Raw genomic sequence first — 22,533 nt, 5'->3', positions numbered from 1 at the left:
AGCCCGGAGCTAGAAGTGTTCGCTAATATGTGCCCGTGTCAAGTAGGCGTGATCTACACATTTAACTCTTAAATAGTTACTAGACAACATTGCTTGAACTTTGTACAGTTTGTTAGTACGTGCATGTATATTTTTGTTGCCTGTGCATATGCTACTGGCTTCAATTGCCACACTCTGGTTTGCGTATGTGTATTTCGGTTGCAAATTACTTCCTTTTCTGAGTAAGTTACACGCGTTAATGTAGGCGGTTCTTAAGCAAACGCAATTACCAGCGTATATATTGAAAATTATTTTAATTTTTGATATGTATACTTTCTTATATATTCGATAAAGTTCTGAAACTTATTTTAAAATCTGTAAAATAAAATTTTATAATTTTATTAAAGGAATCCTTATAGAAATACCTTCAGTTTTTTTGTATTGGGAATTTCAAAACAATCAATTCTGGTAAAGAGTTTTCGGAAAGTACAAAGTAATATATTCTAGCTAAGTGAATTTAATCTGTCAATATATACAAATATTTTCTTCATAATTTTTTTTTCTTAATTTTAGCTATGAGAAATCCTTAAGACTTAACCAGTTTTGGTGTTATTTTAAAAATGTATAGCTAAAAGCTTCTGAAAATAAATTGGATAAGTGCCGGCAAAAAAGCTTGAAAGATTTAATCCGAACTTATCATTGCCAACATTCTTCTGCAAAATCTTTCACAAAGATTTATTTCTTGCTATGACAAACGGGCTCATTCGACTTTTCTTCGATAATCTGCTCCACAGTAGCAATAGCATCTTCGATGCGTACATTACAAAACATCTTAGCATGCGCCTCATTCACTAGATTAAACGTTATTTTGACCCAACCAGGTTTGTTAGAATAACCGACTGCCAAGCGATTATGTATCGCATAACCGATCCATTATTATTAATTTCTTTTTTTATAATAAAATTTCATGACTTACCATTGCTATTCCGTAATATATCTGCTTATCATAAAATGGCAAATCAAACTGAGTATAAATCAGGTAACAACTGTTAATACGACCAACTCCGGAAATGGTATTGCCAATTGAAAACCCACACATTTAATTTAATTTTAATGTGCTTACAAAAGTCCCAAGTAAGAAATACTTGCTGCCAAATGTTCTCAGTGCACAGTTAAAATTCGCGTTCATTCAGATTTTCTTATTCGTCTGTACGGTAGATTCGCACACATAATCAGTCAAATTTACAGCCCGCAGTCTTTGCTTTGTGGCACTTTTCTGCTCATTAAAATTTGGCATATTGCCCCGTGAAGAGAAAGGCTGACGTTGTCTACGAGTTTGTTACTGTGTTGTTAGTGAAAAGAAGCCGGTGGCGATGAAATTATATAACCATACCATTTGTTTCGCAAATGAACATGATAAGCTGAAAGCTGCAATGGCTCGAAAGTGGATAAGTGCGTAGGCATCCTAATGAATAGGCATTCGATGTTACTATGGTTACCGTGGACGTGGTTTATTCAGTCGAATACTTATTACCCGATATTGAATGCTCGGTCTGAAGATTAGTGATGGTTTTGCGAATAATACGATCAGTGGGCCGGTTGTGTTGACAATAGGATGAGTGAAGAGCGAAACACATTCTTTACAGAACGTAAATTTTCGTAAATTGTTCACACGAAGGTCTTTCCACGATGAAATGATAAACAATACTGAACAGAAATAACATGACTGCTTTACACGACTAACCTGTGATCTGCCAAAAAAGATGATTGAAAAAAGTACCACTCTTTGGATCACTAAAAAATACGGGACAGATTTAAGAGATCTGGCATAAAACTCAATAGAACTGTAACCAAGTCCCAAAATTTAGAAACAATTTTTGAAAAAAATATTTCATTCAAACCTCAAACTTTTGAAACGTATTCAAATGAGTGTTAAGCACACCCTAAAAGTGCATGTGACTAATATCACTGTAGACGTTTTATCATAAGAAATTGTTGCTGAACGTCCTTACTTACGACATTGAAATTTATCTGCTCGTTTATATGGCTTTAAATTTGGAGGAGAAGAAGACCGTGCGGTTATGACCTATAATTATTTGAATATATTTATTTATACTTGTGTTTATACTTGTTTGTATGCAGCTAGCGACTACAGTCAGATACGCTTAAATATTACTTGATATTAATACGGCGGTAACGCAGCTCCAGTTGAAGATCATGAAAATAAGCACTGAAAATAACGCCGAAGATTCTGTAAAACGCTTTCGCGTTGGTATACTATATATAGCGGGGAAGAAAAATTAAGAGTATGTATGCGCATTGAGTTGAAAGAGCTTTACAGCAGGCGTATGTGCCTTTGCATTGCAATTACTTGATAAAGAAAGGAGGCTTAATTATATAATATTGCACTTTCACAGTGACAACTGCAAGCCAAAACGTTGGATTAAAAGAATCATAATTGAAACAAAAAGGTAAATAAGCAATTAAATATAAAAGGAAAGCTCGAAAGGGTAAAATTTAATCCTAAATAATGCGCAGGAAAGTGCATCGCGTTCAGTTATACATATGTATATCGTAAGCATTGTAAGCAACTATAATAATTTGGGGTTAAATGCGGACGTATATCTAACGGGTAATAACCATCTTGGACAGATCTCGCGTGAGTCGCCAAACTGTCATGTTTTTGTTTTCAGTAGTGAAAGGACTTAATCTGAATCAACTTTACTACAAAAATTTACGTTCTGAAAAAAAAATGTCTTCTGCGCACCTCCGTCAACTCATCCTCAACATAATCGGCCTACAAAGCGTACCACTCGCAACACCATCACCCATCTTGAGACTCAACATTCATTATTGGATAATACTTGACCGAACAGACCACCATCCAGAAGATACGACGTTTATGGGGTATGTAAACAGGAAACTTTCCGCATTTGGGACGAAGATTCAAGATTCAGGTAACGGACTATTTGGTGCCTAAAATTAAACTACGTGATCTCGGCACCATTTGGTTTCAACCAGATGGCATCAATCAATGGATTAATTGAGAGAACACTTGGGTGAGCAAATAATTTCACTTTCTACAATATGCCGGTCGGTTGGTTACCAAGATCGTTTGTATCACACCGTTAAACAGTGTGTTTCCTCTGGGGATATGAAAAGTCTAAATTCTCTGCAGACCATCCCACTTCCATTCAGGCCGTGGAGCAAATCATCACGCGTGTCATTCGCCAGTTACCAGTCGCAATGCTCAAACAAGTCATCGAAAATTGGACTCAATCAATAGACCATCTGAGGGCTAGCCGCGGCCAACATAAGATAATCTTCAAAAAAATAAATGCCAAGCAATGTTCTTCAGAATGATAATAAACATTCCTTATTAGATTTAAACTTTCTCTCACCCTTTATATTGCGTAATCATTTAAGAACTCAAATTTTATGACTTAAACATTAATTGCAATCCCTTAATTTCAATTTCATAGAAGTGAACCATTAAGATATTAAGAACAATTAAAAAACGAATTATTTTAAAATTACACTTTTTGAAGAATTTAAATACAAGTTTCTTTAATTTTACACTCCCTAAGAAGTATGATGATGAGATGTTTTGTATCGACGCTTAATGACATTTTTTTCCACAAGCAAACTTAATTTTATTTTATACAAAGCTTTTTTCAATTAAAAATGATTCCTTAATCTCAAAATGATACTCAAACAAATAATATAATTACTACTATATTTTATCATATTTCGGTCTAACTTAATTATTTGCTCTTACTAATGTCGATAAAGGAAATTTTTGGCTGTTGCAGATGTATTATTAGTATGAAAACAGAGCAATTCGATGTTTATATATAAATCATTTTTATTTAAATATTAGCTATGTTGCTGAATTGGTTCGATTCTTTAGTAGGTACATATCACTTCTGAAAATAGATTTGATAAATCTGGTACTTTTCAAAAATTATAATTCATATTAGATAATGTAAGGATATATTAAGTGAAATGTTTATACAACTTTATACGTATTATAACATTATCCAAAAGATTACATGCCAATGTAATATTTCAAATACAACTGCATAATCTATTTCTATTGGCACTCAGCATAGTACCATGGCTTTCACATAACATCCACTTTAAGTCTTCCCCTTTACATTAACCGTTTAAAACTCATAAATCTCCTGACACTCGCTAGTCGTAGTAAGATGCTTGTATAATATTTCTTGTAAAACTCATGAATGGGTCAGCCTGTAGCCCATCTCTCTTATTTGATATTAATTTTAACGTTGCTGCTCGCTCTATCAGGCAGATTAGACCTTTACTATTTATTACAATTTTCTAGAACAAATTTTGAATTAAACGAACCATTCCGCCGTATATGTCATGATTTCTATTCTCATTCCAGCACATTTGATGTATCAGACTCACTCTTTACTATTAAAAAAATTATTTTATCTACTCTTAAAAAAGTAACATTTAAAAATAAAAAACTTACTTTAATCTAATTCTTAATTTTGGCTGTTGAAATTTTTATTTCTGTAGCTGAGCAGCTTAAGATTACAACGCTTAAAACTCTCTTGCCTTTTATGACTCGGTCAATTCCGCTTGTTCACGGATTGTGCCCCTCGCGTCGGTTGGGCGGGAGGAGGGTAATCGTTGGGTTTTTATTACTCGTATTATTATTAGGTTGTCAAAAAAGTCTTGCGGTATTTGCGCTTGCTCAAAAAAAAACCGCAAGACTTTTTTGACAACCTAATATTATTATTGTATTGTTTATGAGCAGCTTCCATATGACCAGGCGCTTAATTCTACCATCTTCTGCGAACTACTGGACCGCTTGAAGCAGGCGATCGTCCAGAATTGGCCAATAGGAAGGGTGTAGTGTTCCACCAGGACAATGCCAGACCGCACACTTCGTTAATGACTCGTCAGAGGCTACGGGAGCTCAGATAGGAGGTTTTATCGCATCCACCATATAGTCTGGAATTTAATATAATATTTAAGAATATTTATTTAATATAATATTTAAGTATATTTTAACACACTTTTTGGCACGCACAAAACCTCTCCCTGCTTTGTTGTTAAAAATTGTGGAAAATAGGACACTTGTAAGAATGTGAAATGGGTTTTGCAAAGCCCCTTTTGTAACCTTATGGCCAAGAATTCTTTTTCCCACTTCTGTTTACTCAATAATAAATACAATAAAAATAAGATTTGTCGTTTTAAAAGCAGCCTATGCCTTTGTTTTTCCCTCTCGAAGAATACTTTATCGGATGCAAAACCGCTGCGAGACAAAAATATTCGCAGCCTTGTATTTTTGTTGCTGATGCCTGCTAGCTTCTTGCCACAAATATTGTTTTATTTAGCATGCATTTTGAGCCAATTCTTTATAATTTCTGACAGTCACATATTGTCACGCCTTTACTGATGTATGTATGCTTTGCTTAGCTGAACTTTCGACAGCCAAATAGGCGGGATGAGATTACAAAAAGGTTGATAAAGAAAGCCTATCCACAAATTTTTTATTATACAGTAGTATATTTTTCATTATATAATTGAAATTTTGTGCAAACTATTGCCAGCAGGCGCCACTGGTCGATTTTCATAGGCCAAAAATAAAAAGACAAAACTTTGAAATCTACCACGGTTTGTATCAAAGCTATTTCTTAAAACACCAATAAAATTAACGGTAAAAACATTTTTGCTCTATCCCATTCATAGGGGCTACAAAAAGCGAGAGAATTGAGACAATAGAAACACGCGGACTGTGCAGTGAAAAAAAAAGCTTAAAAATTATCCCTTATAATAAATTAAATAGCAGTGTAAAATCGTGTTTAATCCCCATAAATCGAAATGAGTATTGATAATAAAGGTATATATTATATAACAAAATTGTTTTTATATAAGAAAATGTTGTTTTATAATTTTAAAATAATTGTTTTATAAGTGCCTTTTTGAGTGGTATGTTTTTCTTTATACATCGAATTAAGGTATACAATAAGTTATGATCCCTGTCTCGCCCTCAAATGAATCAAGTTGGGTTTATATTAGTTAATGTTTTCTAAGTCTATGCTTTTGATTTCAGCTAAAACTTTTTGCAACTTTCTTTGTTATTCATGTTATTCTACCAGGCATGCGATTTTGTGTGTGTTATTTTTCATAATTTTCTGTATTTACATGTATGTATATTCGTGAATATTTTATTGTCTTTTATGTTTTTTTTTCATCATACATATATATACATATTAATTTTATCATTTTCTCACTTTTATCAAATGTTTGTTTATACGTACTTTTATTTAGGCACATCATATCGGTGTAAACTTACACGCCTATAAATATTATTATATTTTTGAATTTGGTGTTTAGAAAATGTGTGAAGTAACTATTATCACTAATCACCGAAGAACACTTATTAGAAGCTTCATTAACAAAAAACTTGATATTAACTTTTTACCCTTCATTGATAACATTTTAACGGAACAACAGTTATCCCGAGCAAAAAAGGGGCTCAGAATCTGATGCTGAAGTTGAGATAAAAAATTATTGGACCACAGAAGAAATTTGAAAATAATAATTTGGAAGACAATAATTTATTTGTCACGACATACTATATATGGAGTATTTTTATAAAACAGTGCCAATCTTGCTACATCCCTGGCTCACACACAACAATCGACGAACAGCTTTTGGGATTCCGTGGACGGTACCCTTTTAAAATGTATATTCCTAATAAACCGAAAAAGTATGGAATCAAAATACCTATGATATGCGACAGTTCTACAATATATATGTTTAATGCAATTCCGTATCTTGGAAAAACAACGACAACCAGCAATCTTCCTTTAGGTGAGTACTATGTAAAAGAACTTTCACGGCCTATACATGGTACATGCAGATGTATTACCTGCGATAATTGGTTCACATCGATCCCACTTGCTAAAGATTTGTTAAAAGAGCCCCACAATTTGACTCTTGTCGGCACCGTTAGATCAAACAAACGTGAAACTTCGAAGTTGGAACTTCGAAGTTTTGCTATGATGGCCCCTTAACCCTAGTTTCATACAAGCCAAAGCCATCGAAAATGGTATACTTGCTGTCATCTAATAATGAAAAGGGTACTATTGATAACACAAGTGGAAAACCAGATATGATGTTGTACTACAACCAAACGAAAGGTGGGGTAGACACTCTAGATCAAATGTGTTCCGTAATGTCGTATTCGCGAAAAACTAATAGGTGGCCGATGGCAGTTTTTTCATGCTAAATATAGCATTCGTTAACTCATATGTAATATATTGCCATAACATGATAAGTATTAACCAGAAACCTTTAACACGTAAGGATTATATGAAAAAGCTCTGTGCTTCGCCAATCAGTCCATGGATGAAAAAAAGAATTGAAGTACCCATATTGTCAAGAACTTTGCGCAACACTATTGAAGTCGCTATAGAAAATTCCGGCGACGGAGTCAGTGCTACGCAACAAGCAGACCCAATTGATATTGAGAATGATCCCGAAGGTAGTAGCAATCCGAAAAAAAGAAAATACTGCGGTTTTTGTCCTTCCAAAATAAGACGTATGTCGAAAAAAGAATGTGTTAAGTGCAAAAAGCCCGTGTGTGGGGAGCACCAGAATCAAGTTTGCAACGCGTGCATATAATATTGCTTTACCTTTTTTTTTTGTTCTAAAACAATATACAAAGAGTTATTTTGTAAACAAAATAAAAAAAATTGTTAACCTAGATTTAAGAACGAAAATTGTATCTTTTCTGAAGACTGCCTTATTTTTGCTACTTTTTATGAAAAAAAATGAATTGCTTTATAAATTTTATATTATCTTTAATTTTATGATTACATGTTTCAAAATTAACTGAAAATGAATGAAATAAATGATCTCAGTTAAAAAACAAACAGTTTTTATATTTTTAGGAAGCTCAAACTCCATTAAAAGGAGATACGTCATTATCACGTATCGTTATCTTTCCAGGGGTAAAAAATAACGTTATCTTTCTAGGGTTAATAAACTATAAATGTACTAGATTTGCGCTAGATCCTGCACAGGAATTAACTTAAAATTATTCCTGGTATTATATCTCTTCATCATCGCTCCCGATGTTATTAAATATGCACCAGTTTCAATTAGAGAGCTCTTATAAGAATCTGCGGTGTCAAGCAATAAGGACGTTAAGAGTCGATCATCATACACGAAAGAACTAACAGATCGCTACAAATCAGAACTTTCTAAACCGACTGCTTTTAAGCTCAGATCCTTTCTTCACCAGTCTAAGAAAATTTTAATGCAAAAGTAAATCAATTTTATTAAAATCAGTTTTTGATTTAGTTGAATAATATTCAAAATTTTTTATTTATCAACTTTTTTAATTTAATGTAATAAATTAAAATTTGTCACCATCGGGGGTAGCGAAGTGGGAAATGGAAGAGGGAGATTTTAAAAAGCTTTGGCAAAAGTTTCACTTGTATATATAGGCAGTGGAAGTATTTTTGGCCGCTGATTCCATACAAGACCGACCACTGTGAGATTTAATCAATCTTGCATTTCGAAATTCAAAAAAAAAATGTTTTCGTAACTCGCTCATATTTTTTTTTTACGTGAGAAGAGACCCCAATTGTTACGAAAACAAACACAAAAGAGAATAAAAAAAATGTTATTGGCGTGATAACAGCTATCAAACACGTGCAATTGCATAGCATGCTACAATTGATTTGCAAGCTTGCATTGATTACAAAAGTTTGAGTGATCAGGTCGAAGTTGTGAGTGGTTTTTTTGGCCTAAAATATTTTTTGTATTGAAGGTTATTACTTAAACTTAAAATTTTTGTTTTATACAATATTTATTTTTGCACTCAAGTATTTTGAAAAAATTGTTTTATAACCACCTGAAAGGTAAGACAAATTTTAAAGTTTTCAAATACTTTATAGACTAGAACTTCCAAGTCCCACGGAGTTCCATGATGGGAATGCCAGCAGAATCTTTGTTAATGTGCCCAAAACAAATGAGTGAAATATCGCGAGAGGAGCTATTTTGGATTTGGTTGAGCAAGGTGAAAAGCGAAAAGCAGAAGCGGTCGAAAAGCACGTTATATCAATTTTTGGACCAGATGTTGACGATACCAAAATTAAAGATCGTATAAAAAAGCTTTGCTTCCAATTTCAATCGCGATGGAGCAAATCTCACCGTGATAAAGCAAGATTATGCATGACAATGCTATTTGGCTAAGTTCAAAAATTTCTGCTGTTGATTTTGCTCTTGATCACGCACCATCAGCTTCAAAACAAATACCTCAACGCGGAAAAAGAGTTTACTGAAAGTGCTTCGACCACACAAAAACGGAAATGCAAAGAGTTAATATCAAATGTAGCTTCGGAACAATTAACTGTGGCTACCGCAATGTATCTGAGATCCTGTGGAAAAAGAGACTCATCAAACATTGTCAAAGAGTTGTCGGCTTCATCCCCTTCGAGAGGTACAGCTATAAAAAGAGGAAGGGTAAGCATTACTGAAAAGAAAAGTGTTACACCAGATCAAGCACTGGCCATGATTGTAGAGGAAAATTTATCAACTGAGCAATACCGTGGAATAAGATTGCATACGATACCATACAGTTCGAAATTGTATCCATGCTACGAAGTCGTTGAGCAATAAAAATTATTGTGCTACCCAAGCCTTGTTACTGTTACTGAAACATATGCCGAAATCAATTTGCAATCCTTAATAGACCACACGGTGAAAAGATTAATAGTCTGCACCGCTCTTTCAAATTACACGTCATCGCAGGCGTGCTATTTATATGGTGCAACTCCAAAAACTATGAACGACATGAATACCTTATCACAGCGCGAAATCGATAAAAATATACTTGCTGTTGGTCTTTCACCTCTACATGCCTACATAAGGTTTATGGATTGCTTGTTGCACATTTCTTACCGATTGGAAATAGAAAAATGGTACGTATCAGGCGATGAAAATAAGGAGAGCTTTGCAAGAAGGAAGAAAAAAATACAAGACAGGTTTAGGAATGAAATGGGTCTTCTTGTGGATATGCCGAAACAGAAAACAGGAAACACAAATGATATCAATACGGCCAGAAGATTTTTCAAAGAAGCAGAAAAGACATCGGATATTACAGGCAAAGCGGTTTCGAGTAATACTTATTTGCACAAACAGCGGCTATTTTATCAATATAGATGCGTTCCAAAATTTTACGTCAGAAAGAAGAGAGCTTTATTTGAGTTTATATCCTTGGTACTATATGCCAGTAACTCTCCACAAAATATTGTTTCATGGAGGAGCTATCATTTCTTCATGCATTCTTCCCATAGGAAACTTTTCTGAAGAAGCGCAAGAAGCACGCAATAAAGAGTCGAGACAGTATCGCGAACTGTTCACAAGAAAAACGTCCCGAGTTGACACCAACATAGATTTATTGCAAAGGTTGCTTATCACGTCAGACCCTTTGATTGCAAGTTTACGTTTGCACCCAAAAACCAAGCGTTCTACTTTACCTTCTGAGGTCATTGCACTTCTGTCTGACACCCAACTAAATGATGATTTTGCATAAAAAACTTTGCTTGCAGCTCTCTGGAATTTTTATTTTTGTATAAATTCCTTATTTTTTTTATTTCTACTTTACGCTTTTTACTTTTGTATAATTTGTATATAATTTCTTTATTTTGGTTTTTGATTAATATCTTATTTTGAATATTAACTTTTTATTTTTCTCATTTGCAAAGAATCATCGAAAACTAAAGTTCGAAACTTGAAGAATTTTATAGAAATGGTTGTATGTGGGTGCTTATATCAATATATCGACAAGTTTCAGTTAGAAAAGAAAAAAAGAAGAAATTTTGAATATAAATGTGTAAAAAAAATTGTCCCCCACTAGTGTTTTTGAGGATAGTTCGGAAATAGTCCCCTTTGACACTAGTTGGAACTAGTTGTCTTCGACCATATTGAAGCTTATAATCTCCTTAACGATCGTGCCAAATTTCAAGTTCATATCTCTACAATTTCATATAAAAATTAATTTTGAGATGCTAGATTAACTAAATCTCACACGGTGCACTGTGAGGCGTCGCGACTTGAACAATTGATAACAAGAGATGAATTGGAAGAAGAGCTGGAAGCAAAATCATACCTAAATATAAGTAGTTTTATAGTAAGGCACAGTAATACAATTACTTAGTGTCATAGTGATAGAAATCGGATTATCATTTATAAAGCCTTAGATATTGTATAGGTGAACCGGAGTGTTACGGTTAACTTCTTACCGAAAATAGCGCTCAATATCTAAGTCATAACAATGAAACTTATAGAATGTCTTTTCCCAATAATCCGGTTTATTTTATAGTATGTGCATTAGGGTGTGTCATTCTGTGGCAACCTTTTTTTTCAACTCAAAAATAGGCTCAAAACTTTCGAAAATGTGTAAAAAAAAGTCACTCAAAAGATGAGCTCCTAATATTAATATTAAGAGGTGCCTATTTCAAATTTTCTGTTTTCCTTATAAATTACAAAGAAAAAAAAATCATTTTTTTTTGTGATGGTTGTTGTGCGGAGGTTTTATATGTGCCCCGATGGCTACCAGTAGGGATGGTAAACTCGATTCCGATTCTACTCGAGAATCATTCAAGAAAGCAGATTATGACAGCTTAAATAATTTTTTCATCAGAACTAATTGGACCGATCTCTACAAAATTGATTATATAGATGATAAATTGAAATGGTTTTACCAAAAGGTGTACGAAGGCGTTGATAAATTCGCCCCGCTACACGCTAAAAAACCCAGTAACTATCCGTGTTGGTTTACCTTGGAACTTATACGTAAAATAAAATTAAAAAACAAGGCACACGCAATCTACAAACAAAGAAGCACAAGACTCAACTATAATAGGTTCGCCAGTTTAAGACACGAGTGTAAAGCATTAAGTGCTAGATGTTACCGGAATTATGTGATCCAGGTGGAAGACTCCATCAAGACAGACAGTACATTGGAACAATTCAACAGCTAACATGGAGAAGATATTAGTAACACACAAGATTCAGAGGCCGTACATGCAGCTCCAACTAATCATGACGGCAATTTCGGAACAAACTGCAACTTATCCGACATGGATGCTACCTTTGACGTCGTCATCAAACAGCTAACATTACTTGATATAAATAAAGGCGCAGGCCCCGATGGACTACCAAATATTTTTCTTCGAGGCTGTGCGGTAGGACTCTGTGCGCCAATATCTCATATATTTAGTAAATCGCTATCACAAGGAATTTTCCCAACATGTTGGAAAAAGTCATACGTTTGTCCAATACACAAATCTGGACAGTTTTGATGTCAAAAACTACCGTCCAATTTGCATCCAATCGTCACTAACAAAGCTCTTTGAAAAAGTAGTCTTAACACAACTGGCAGCGTCATTCAAGGATATTATCATCACCCGTCAGCATGGGTTTGTTGGCAGAAGATCCACAACAACCAATCTGTTTGTTTATGTTAATTACATACTTGAGTCTATGAATGCTGGTACTGGTGTTCATGCAGTGTACACTGACTTCAGTAAGGCATTCGACAAAGTTGACCATGATACATTATTGATGAAACTCAAAAACTATGGTGTAAACAGCACGGCACTCAAATGGTTCAGATCTTACCTAGTTAACAGACATCTTCAGGTCAGAGTTGATGGTCATCTGTCAAAAGAATACGATGTGCTGTCTGGAGTCCCTCAAGGTTCACATCTAGGTCCTTTGTTATTCAATATATTTGTTAATGATATTGGTAAACATTTCAAGTCGGAATACTTGCTGTACGCGGACGACCTTAAAATCTTCAGGACGATACATTATGAACAAGATAAAATCGGTTTGCAGCATGATTTAGATACTTTAAACACCTGGTGTAATACCAATAAATTATACTTAAATATCACTAAGTGCGCTGTAATGTCCTTCTCAAGAGCACGCTCACTTGAAGTCATGAACTACACAATAAACTGTCAAAAACTTCAGGAAGTCATCGAAACTAAAGATCTTGGGATAAATATCAATAATAAGTTAACTTTCAACAAACACAATATCGCCTTACAGGCTTACAAAGTGCTTGGACTTATCATTAGAGCAGCTAAAGACTTCAGTAATGCGTCCACTCTGGTTAAACTCTTTACGACGCTAGTTCTTCCCATCTTAGAATATGGGACGGTAATATGGTCACCATTTACTGATATTCAAGTCAATAGACTTGAAAAAATTCAGAAAAAATTCTGCAAGTCACTGTCTTTCTTTATAACTCGGCAAACATCAACAGCAGCAGTGGAGGATGCAATGAAAAAGTTCCAGATTAACTCTCTATTGATTCGACGTAAACTGGCGGACTTAATGTTCTTTTATAAAGTAATGAATGGTCTCATCGATGCTCCGGAGGTACAAGACAGCTTTAAAATGATCACAGACGGCCCAAGCTCAGGCGCAACCGCTTTATTAGAACAACCAAATCAACTAAAAATTATGTCATACATGGTCCCAGTAACAGGATAGCTAATTACGTCAATGACATGAGGAGTCCAGTTCTTCGGAGGTTCCATCCATTCTTTCAACTTTAACCTGAGAAAACATCTGTACGACCACCACAATAGCTAAAACTCGGATTGCAGTTTTTGAATTCTTTGTATTATATTTCATTTTCTCTGATATAGCGACTTAATTTATTCTTGCAATATTAATATTAATAATAACATTATTATTCCTTTTCACTGTATATTGCCGATTGGCGTTCATAAATGAATAAATGAATAAATAAGTAAATAAATATTAATGTTAAGAGCTCATCTTTTGAGTGACTTTTTTTTTACACATTTTCAAAAGTTTTGAGCCTGTTTTTCAGTTGAAAAAAAGGTTGCCTCAGAATGACACACCCTAATGTACATATAATAAGTTAATACGTGAGTTATCTTAATGGTACTCAAGGAACTTATTTTTCTGGTAAGACTGGCTTTCATGCCCAAAAGGGGTAAAGTCGGATCAATATTTTCTGTAGGCTCCAATAAATAATGTAAATATTTTCATTATACGGTTGACTCTATTGTATATGAGTAGACCAATCTGTGAGTTAACTTGCCGATATAATGACATGTCGTAATGAAAAATGAGAAATAATCTGGTATTATCTTTATACAAAAATTGGTATTTCTACCATAAATAAGGACAAGGGAATATTTATGACATATTTCTTTAGAAACGAACTAGTAGCCTCCAACGCTACTTTTTCAGTGCTTAACAGTTGGTACCGCACAAATGTTAAAGAACGCCATAATGCCTAGAGGTAGGACAGAAAGAAATTGCATGGTAAAAGACACATGGAAGCATTAATTTATTATTTTATATTCATAAAAATATATTACCACGTCTAAAGATGCTTTGGCAGCATTCTGCATATATTTTATGGCACATTTTGGGCAATTTGTTATGGTTGATACGCACGAACTCATTTTGCTTCTTGACAAGCTTTTATTTTTACCAATAATAAATGCTACCATAAATTTGTATGCAAATTGTGGTGCTGCATATTACGTAGAGGGATATACATATTTGTCACTCATTATTCCCGTCCTGCTATATATGGTGCAGAGGCTTGGACGATGACAACAACCGATGAGTCGACGTTGCGAGTTTTCGAGAGAAAAGTTCTGCGGAAGATTTATGGTCCTTTGCGCGTTGGCCACGGCGAATACCGCATCCGATGGAACGATGAGCTGTACGAGATATACGACGACATCGACATAGTTCAGCGAATTAAAAGACAGCGGCTACGCTGGCTAGGTCATGTTGTCCGGATGGATGAAAACACTCCAGCTCTGAAAGTATTCGACGCAGTACCCGCCGCGGGAAGCAGAGGAAGAGGAAGACCTCCACTCCGGTGGAAGGACCAAGTGGAGAAGGACCTGGCCTCGCTTGGAATATCCAATTGGCGCCACGTAGCGAAGAGAAGAAATGATTGGCGCGCGGTTGTTGACTCGGCTATAATCGCGTAAGCGGTGTCTACGCCAGTAAAGAAGAAGAAGATATACATATTTGGCTTTTAGCGGAGCAAGGAAGCTTGAAGATGTGAAAAAAATAGAAGCAGTGGTAAGTATGTATACTCAGTTTGTAAGTTGAAAGGTAGCTAATTCACGCCAACTCTGGAGTGGACACTTCAACTCTCACAGGATGTCATTGCGCAAAAAGTAAAAACATAAAATTTGTAAGTTAACTAAGTGAGGGCACAACTACAATTTGCAGCCACTTAAAATAATCGAAATTTCTTGCATACTTTCAGGTAGCTAGATATTAAAAACTGCTCTTCTTTGTACTTTTCTTCATTTGAAGTGAAAGTGTTCATCCGTATGTGCTTGAGTTTCACGAGAAATGCAGTACTTCCTTAAGCATCTTTATATCAAATATTGGGTAGTCGAAAAAGTTTTTCGTATTTCAAATAAAATTTGATCTTATTTCTTTATATTTATAATAAAAAATAAATAAACAAATATGTACCATTTTGGTCGACCAATTTTCCGCAAAAGACATGATTATATCAGTGTAAAGGCCTAACTATAATATGCATATGCAGCCGTATGTTACTGTCAAAAAATTAACGAAAAGCCTGTCAAATGCATAACGAATGGAGAGTAGACTTTTGAATGACTATAATGTGCTTAAATGCATAAGAAGAAAGTGTCAAAAAACAACTTGCGTTTTGGTTTTGTTTAGTTTGCATTTTGAAAAAATGAACAGAAAATTAAAATATTTAAAAACAATTAAAATGCTTTCTTCTGTTTTAGAAGGAATAAAAATATTGACAGAAATTAGTGAAATTACAAAAAAAAGAGTTCGGTCGTGTTCAGTCAGGGAAATAAACAGAAAAAGGAAGAAGGAAGGTTTTTTTGTACGACTCCTGCAAATAAAGAGGATTGACCACAATGATTTCTTTATATACACGCGAATGACGCCACAAGTATATGGACTTTTGCTTACTCTTGTTGAGCCCTTTTTAAAAAAGAATTCGTTAAGGGAGCCTGTGCAACCGGAATGTCGATTAGCTTTGACATTACAGTAAGTTTGTTCATTATACTCTCGCAACAAAGTTGCTAAAGAGAGTATTATAGTTTTGTTCACATAACGGTTGTTTGTAAGTCCTAAAACTAAAAGAGTCAGATATAGGGTTATATATACCAAAGTGATCAGGGTGACGAGTAGAGTTGAAATCCGGATGTCTGTCTGTCCGTCCGTCCGTCCGTCTGTCCGTCCGTCTGTCCGTGCAAGCTGTAACTTGAGTAAAAATTGAGATATCATGATAAAACTTGGTACACGTATTTCTTGGCTCCATAAGAAGGTTAAGTTCGAAGATGGGCAAAATCGGCCCACTGCCACGCCCACAAAATGGCGGAAACCGAAATCCTATAAAGTGTCATAACTAAGCCATAAATAAAGATATTAAAGTGAAATTTGGCACAAAGGATCGCATTAGGGAGGGGCATATTTGGACGTAATTTTTTTGGAAAAGTGGGCGTGGCCCCGCCCCCTACTAAGTTTTTTGTACATATCTCGGAAACTGCTATAGCTATGTCAACCAAACTCTATAGAGTTGTTTCCTTCAGGCATTTCCATACACAGTTCAAAAATGGAAGAAATCGGATAATAACCACGCCCACCTCCCATACAAAGGTTATGTTGAAAATCACTAAAAGTGCGTTAACCGACTAACAAAAAATGTCAGAAACACAAAATTTTACGGAAGAATTGGCAGAAGGAAGCTGCACCCAGGCTTTTTTTTTTTTAAATTGAAAATGGGCGTGGCGTCGCCCACTTATGGACCAAAAACCATATCTCAGGAAATGCTCGACCGATTTCAATGAAATTCGGTATATAATATTTTCTTAACACCCTGATGATATGTACGAAATATGGGTGCAATCGGTTCACAACCACGCCTTCTTCCAATATAACGCTCTTTTTAATTCCATCTGATGTCTTCTCTGTATAATATATACACTAGGAACCAATGATGATAGCGGAATAAAACTTTACACAAATACGGTATTTGAGCTGAGGTATCACGTTTAAAAAAATATGTAAATGACGGATAATGAAATCTCGATTATCACTTTATCATGCGAGAGTATAAAATGTTCGGTGACACCCGAACTTAGCCCTTCCTTACTTGTTTTAAATATTTTATTATGTCTTATTCTTTTTTCTTTTTCTTAAAGATATTTATCACAAGGAACTTCGTTTCAATCGTTGGCATGGTCATTTCAACTGGGGAAGGAAACGGTTAGGCGCATTATTCTGGAGACAGCTGAAGTCTTTTGGACAAAGTTAGGCGCTGTGTGTGTATCTGAGCCTAATGAAGAAGATTTCAAGCAAATTTCTCAAGACTTCTGGGAACTGTGGAATATGCCCAACTGTGTTGGAGCTATTGATGGGAAGCATATCGCTATTCGATGCCCACCTAAAAGCGGTAGTCAATTTTTCTGCTACAAAAAATTTTTTTCTATTGTGTTGTTAGCAGTATGTGATGCACGATATCGGTTTACCTATATAGATATTGGCGCATATGGAAGTCAGAGTGATGGTGGTGAGGACTTTTATATTTGTGCATTTGTTTTTTTTTTAATTAATATTATTGTTTCTCTTTACATGTAAAGGTATTTTTCAAGTGAGTCGATTTGGAAAGAGGTTGCTAAATCAGAAACTTCCCATCCCTCCAGCGAAAAACTTACCAAATACGCAACAAAAAACTCCACACTTCTTCGTTGGTGATGCTGCCTTTCCTTTAGGGATAAATTTAATGCGCCCATACCCTGGGGGAATGCTACCAAATGAAAAAGAGGTGTTTAATAAAAGGTTATCAAGAGCTCGTCGCACAATAGAAAACTCTTTTGGAATACTAGTAGCGCGTTGGCGAGTTTTACTAACAACATTACATTTATTTCCGGAAAATGCAGAAAAAATTGTTTTGGCGTGCGTTGCCTTACATAATTTTATTATGCTTAATAACGTTAATGAATCTTCGTATATTGCAAGCAACTATGCTGATTGGGAGGACTCTAATGGTGATTTTCATGACGGTATATGGCGTAGAGAAGTTGAAAGTAATATCCCATCGATTACGCAATCTTCTAATTTGCATCATTACGGTGGAAGAAGTTCTTTGGAAATAAGAAATAACTTATGCAGTTTTTTTAACAATTTTTAAAACATTTTCTAAAATCACATATCTAACATCATTTCGAACTTGTTTATTTCTTTTTTAATAAAACTAAATGTGGTTTAATTAAATTCATTCAATTCTTTTTATTAAATTACTCAAAAGAGTTCAGGTACATGCATTTTATGCATCTTTTTATAATAAATATGTACATATATTTGCTATAAAAAATATAAAGTATACTAAAAAAAAATCAGTGCTCCATGCTTTTTAAAAAATAAATAAATAATCTTGAATTCTTGTTTCCTCAATATCACTCATCACTATATAGGAATTCATCAATTTGCTGGGACTAGTTGAGACGCTGTGAGTCAGGAGAGGTCACAATAGACCTTAGGTCGCGGTGCAATCCTCATTTATCTAATCTAAGATTGTCTATTTTCGCGACGTAAGCGATATAATTCCAAGATCATTTTCTCCTGGAATTCATCTTTGACCGACACTGGCAGGTCCTTCATTAGACACAAAACCGTCGTCATAAAAGCCTCGTCAGTTTCAGATATTTCAGCCGGCGCCGCCATCTGCTTTTCTAAATTATTTATAGTTGCGCCAAGCTTCTGGTAGAGACTTTTTAATTCACTACTTTTCTTCTTCTTCTGAGGTGGCGATGGACTTTCAGTCAAACTATCCGTTGTTGACGAATCCAAGACAGATTCTGCATTTGCTTCTGCATTATCACGGGTGCTGTACAATGAAAAAGTTATATACAAATAAAACAAACAAACAAAAGTTATATACAAAGTACATACCGACGCGGTGTGACGGAGTCATTTAAAAACATCATGGGTTTCAAAAACGCCATTCCTCCAAGTAGCACATTCCGCTACCTGATGGAGCTTCTAGCCTTTTTATTTCCTTGCAGAATCGCTCCCGGAGTAGCTTCCATCTATGTTTGCATTCTAGATCTTTTAATTGAAACAAACATAAAAAATATATAATTCAAAAATATATGTTCCTATAACAGTGTTAATACATACCACTTTTGCCGCATTGTTCTGCAATTGCCTGCCATGCTTTATCTTTATTTATACGATTAAAATAAAATGGATCCCTTTTATCGTACAAACATTTCTTTTTTCTACACTTTCTATTAAAGCTTGGATTAAAGCATTCGTCGTCCTCCATATTTAAATTTAAAATGATTTTATCTGTTGACAAAACACTCTTCTTCTTCTTCTTCTTCTTCAAAACGATGACAAAAATAGAAAACAGCTGATTCCGTACGGAACATGCGATCAGTTTCGCATTTTGCTTAAGCAAATGACGTTTGACAAAACTTAACGAAACTTGATGTTATGCACATTATAGTTGCAACATACAATTTGTGTGTATTCGGACAGTTGCTTACGCTGGCTTAAGCTAGCTTATTCACATTATAGTTAGCCCTTAAATCTAAATTTCGAAACTTCCGAAACGGTAAAGAGCGAACCATTGTTGTGCTACACGAACTGATACAGCTTCGCCTTCGTAAACTTCAAAAAATCATTGGTGGCTTGAATGGCATTCTTCTTTTTTGTATACCAAAAATTTCAAGATAAAGTGACATTTGAATTTAAGCTGCGCGCGGCGAAGGATTTGGAGAATTATTTTTTTTTAGGTTGGGTAGCAGAGATCTGCAATTATTCCTTTTTTTAAGTTATTGGTTGAATAACACAAAAAAGAGTTTTTGTGAATAAAAATAAAAATTCAACATACACAAATATACACAAAAACACATTTACGCAAAAGTACACATAGCGAGAGTATGAATAATGAGTCAGTTTCTTTTCATACGACCCGTATTGTACTCATTCTCTCATGACTCAATAATTCAATCACATCAAAGTGAAATGATTCAAAGCACCAAGAAACACCAATGGTACTTTTGAATGACTTAAATGACTTGAGTATTTTCAGTTTAGATTTATTGTGTTTGTTGCTTTTTTATTTCGTTTATAATTTCTATGTTGGTAATTTATTTCACTACTTATTTGTAATGTTTTCATGCAGTTTTATACGCAACAAAGAAGATTTTTCGTTTGACTTTAAAAGTTACTCCTAAGAAAACCAAGAGCTCGATTTTATTTTTTTAATAATAGTTTTTATTTGAAAATAACAAAATGAGATCCTCCATGTTTTAAAACTAACCTAAGTTAACAAAATTCATAAATCTTTATTTTAAAATTAATGCACTTGAAAAAAAGACTAAAAATACAAAGGTAACATATAAAGGCAAAGCAAATAAGTTTTGTTAGAAAAATTTATAATTTTTTGTTGTAAACTGAATTTAGGAAAATAATGCTGACTACTGTCTTTGGCGCTATTCTGTTGCGCTTTTCTGTAATAATATTAGCGGCAGGCGAACTCAGCCAATACCATTTTGAACGATGCTTTGGCCACGTCAAATCTCGACTGGTACCGAAAACATTGAATTTTTTGGAAAAAAGGCGTCGCGTTGAAGGGTGTGTACCATGTTTTCGACTACCAGGGTATCATGAAACGCATTATTAACTGGCGATGAGACTTGGATCTATGCTTACGACCTCGAAAAAACCGATCAGTTAAGCGAATATCGTGCCAAAAGAGAGCCGAGACCAAAAAAATCGCGCCAAAGTCGCTCACAAATATGACCTTGATTTTGAGCGACTTTGGTGCGGTTTTTTTGACTGTTTTCTTCGATATCGTGGTGTTGTGCATTATGAATTCCTTCCAACCCACATTTGGTCAAACTAGCGTTTTTTCTGTTCAAAAGTGATAAAATCAAAGTGCCGTTTTACTTTTGTTGTTGTTGTTTTTTAATTGGAAATACTCCAAAACAAAGACGCGTGTTTTTTGTGTGTGCTAAATATAGACTACCGTTACAAACGTGTGCGTCAAAGTCAGTCGATGCAAGTCTTTCAACAAATGTGATTGCAAGTTCAGTAGTGGTTGGTCATCTTTAAGAGTGTGTTTATCGAATTGTGTTGATAATAATTCATTAGTGGAAAATTGAAAATAAAGCTACAAGTAAGAATATATGTATTTAATTAACATTGGCTTATATGTATGTCGCTATACTTGATAATAATTCATTAGTCTACATAACCTCAAAACTGTAGAATTTATCTAAAACTTTGACTTCTGTAAGCCTTTAACAAATTTTGACCCCATTTGACCCCTTTTAAATTGATAATATAAATAAAGTAATAATAATGAGTTATTTGCATTTTGTTTAAACTGCTATTCTTTGCGTTTAACGAGTGTTATCTATTTTTGTTTAGGAAACCTCTGCATAAAAAAAGCCGATTTGTTTGATACATGGCGAAAAGAATGCACAAAAAAAGGAAAGTTTGATGCTGTTTTAAAATATGTAATTGGCAAAATTGAAGTTAATATACTTTCGGATGTACATAATTGGAGAAACATGATATAGTCACTCACGCAAATATTACATTTTTTTGCGGTATAAATTGCTCGAACATAATGTCGGACGTCTATGCGAACAATCATCACAACGAAAACACAACTTATACCTATTACAAAAACAAAATGAACGCGTGGCTTACATACTGAAGCAAATTTTGTGTGTATATGACGTACGTGTATCTAAAAAAAGGTACCATCCTACCACTGTTGGACGTCCACGTCTGGCCAGTCAGCGCCCATAAATCAGATTTCGGACCAAAAGAAAAGCAACCGCAGACCTAGGTTCAGCTGAAAAAGCTGATAGCTAGATCTTCTAGTTCGTGGCAGTGCTCAGCAAGCATCGTAGCAATTGTACATAATGTATTCAAACAAAAATGCCACTTTTATTTTATACATGACTTTATTACGAGTGGAGGCGCGTCCAGCTCGAAGAGCACAAAACATAGAACTGAAACTTTTTTGGCTTAATTATCAACTACCCTCAAGCTATCTGTTGGCTGTGGCTGCCGCCGCTGCTGCGTAGGCAGTAGTGGTAGAATGTGCGAGATGGTATTTGCAGGCTTGTAAAACGAATATGTGCTGATGGTAAATTAGGCAAGAGCGTGAGAACTTATAAATTGCTGACTCTGTCCACGCGCAACTGTTGGATCTGCCAACTTTAAACTTGTTACTTTCCGTTGCTTGTTGTTCCTTGTTGCTGACTCAGGGGGGGGGGGACACGCGGGCAATATGTTAGGGGCTCCTTCAATTACTTTCTTGCGTCGCGGTGATAACTCGCTCCCCTCCTAAAGTAGATGGTCGTCCTGCGGACCTTTCTCTTGACACCCGCACGATCCGCACCCTGAGTGATGTTTGCTACTACTCGCTTACTATATTCGCAGTCCTGTCGCTTTAGTTTTTTATAG

This window comes from Bactrocera dorsalis, chromosome 1 (genome assembly GCF_023373825.1).
Source record: "Bactrocera dorsalis isolate Fly_Bdor chromosome 1, ASM2337382v1, whole genome shotgun sequence".
NCBI lineage: Eukaryota > Metazoa > Arthropoda > Insecta > Diptera > Tephritidae > Bactrocera > Bactrocera dorsalis.
This window is presented reverse-complemented; position numbering follows the sequence as displayed.